The sequence below is a fragment of the Otolemur garnettii genome, unplaced genomic scaffold (assembly GCF_000181295.1).
Source record: "Otolemur garnettii isolate 467f Iridium unplaced genomic scaffold, OtoGar3 scaffold00060, whole genome shotgun sequence".
NCBI classification, from domain to species: domain Eukaryota; kingdom Metazoa; phylum Chordata; class Mammalia; order Primates; family Galagidae; genus Otolemur; species Otolemur garnettii.
The window spans coordinates 1,057,730-1,060,199 of record NW_003852455.1 but is presented as its reverse complement, the minus strand read 5'-3'; positions in this window follow the sequence as shown (position 1 = coordinate 1,060,199).

The window sequence follows — 2,470 nt, the reverse complement described above, 5'->3', positions numbered from 1 at the left end:
GCTGCCGCTGCCTGTCCTGCTTAGCAACCTACTCGTCCTGGAGCCCGCAGTCCAGCTCTCCAACAATCTGAGGGACAGTGAACTGGTCCCCTCTTTAAAAAGTTTGAGGACCCCTTTGTATTAAATATACATATATACACACACTATACCTGTTACTAAACAAAAGCATACTAGAAGAAAGTTGTAAACTCTTTAAGAGCTTCAGAAATGACCTACAGCAAGACCCCAGCATAAACCATTTTAGTCTTTGCTAAATAGTCACATGTTGCAAAATATCAGGAGGTTATAAAATAATGCTATTTGTGTGTGAAAATCTATATGACATTGCTTTCTGGATGTCCTTGTTAAGTGATTTTTTTTGGTAAAACCTTTTGTGCAGTTTTCTAAATTGTATGGAATTATTAATAATGAAATTAATAATTGCTGAATTCTGTGCAATAGTTTTTTTAGTATATTACCATTTAATTTTTTTGAATGTGTGCTTTTAAGGCTTAAGTGAAAGCCCAAGATGCCTTAGCTAATAAGTTGCAATACTTAGAATTCAGAACCAAGTCTCTCTGCCCTAAATCTATATTGTTTCCAACATACTATGCTACCTCCAGTATACTATGCTATTCTGTAAAGCACTATGACTTAAATTGTCATTTTAGCACCCCTTTACAAAGATGGAAAAGAGACTTAGATGAAAACCCTTGCCCAGAGCCATACAATTAGTAAGGACAGACCCATAAAACAAGTCACTCCCATCACAACTGAGATTATTTCTGGGAAACAAGTCAGCCTAGCCCTGTCACAGTGACCTGCAAAGAAAGAACCTCTTCAGAACCAAAATTGAAACAGTATTAATTAGAAAAAAGTCCATTGTTTTAAACACAGGGAATAATACATAGTTTCAGATGATTTATTAAAATAATTCCCTATTTTTGATATGCCTCTTAATATCCTTAAGTTGACAAAAAGAAAAATGCCTCTTCGTGTGGCTACACGTTTCTGGTTGTTTTTCTTTTTTTTGAGACAGAGCCTCAAGCTGTCGCCCTGGGCAGAGTGCCGTGGCATTACAGCTCACAGCAGCCTCCAACTCCTGGGCTCAAGCGAGTCTCCCGCCTCCGCCTCCCAAGTAGCTGGGACCACAGGTGCCCACCACAACGCCCGGCTATTTTTTGGTTGCAGCCGTCTTTGTTGTTTGGCGGGTCCGAGCTGGGGATTGGAACCCGCCACCTTAGGTGTACATGGCTGGTGCCTTAGCCGGTTGAGCTATAGGCGCCAAGCCCCTCGTTGTTTTTCTATTATAAAACTGCCTAGGATTCTTCAATAAATTACAAAAGCAAACTTGTAGAGCTCATTTCTGCACAATACAATCTGGTTAACAAATACCTCCTAAACGCTGCATAGTATTAAACTGAAGATGACAATTCAGGGGCTTTACAAATAAGGAAAATTTGTTTTCTAAAGTATTAAAAGGAATATAAATCTCAACACAATAACTGAGAAAATTACATAAAGGCTATGTTAACCAGTTGGATGAAAGTATTTCAAATTTTATACAGCAACAGCACTCTGTACCTCATGCTAGCATTAATGTACACAGATACGATTTAATTTTAAAAAATAATAATAAAGTATTAAAAGTTACTTTCCAAGATTCTCTGCTTCGAAACCTCTTAATTTACATGTGGTGAAATCCCCATGTCTTAACCAGTTACACTGCAAATTAGAAACAGAGTCAGAATCTTAACTCCTGGCTCCTACAAGATAGCTTTCCTACCATACCAGTTCCTTTTTTTCCCACACTATGAGCTGAATTTAGTGGACTGTTCAGTCCCTGGAGGTTTGATATCAGTAAATTTATAACATTTCATTGAGGAATTAGCATTTTGAAGAGGGGAAAATATGGGTGTCACTTTTCTGACCCAATTTTAGATCATCTGGTGTGTTAGTCCAATATTTAAGATTCTGTTTGTCTCCCTCCACAGTTCCACAGTATAGCTCTCACTGACTTTGACAACAGTGTACTCTTCCTGTGAAAAATGAGAGCTGGATTTGAGTGCCGCTCTGCCACTTACTGGTTATGTAACTAATCTGGGGCAAGTAGTGTCATTCCTTTCACTGTTTACTTATCTCTAAAATGGAGATATTTTAAGGATTAATAAGATTACAGATAAGGGGACTAGCACATAATACATCCTAAAAGCTAATTCCCTTTTTCTTTGGACTCAGAAGGCTGAAATTGTTCATCTCCCCTTGTGCAAATTAACCTGACCATAATGTTGCCATATTTGAAATGGGATTTGAAAAACTACCTTGCAGATTGATTATAGGATTAAATAGTGTATTAAAAAATATCAATTATTGGCTCGGTGCCTATAGCTCAACTGGCTAAGGCACCAGCCACGTACACCTAAGGTGGCGGGTTTGAATCCCCAGCCCGGACCCGCCAAACAACAATGACGGCTGCAACCAAAAAATAGCC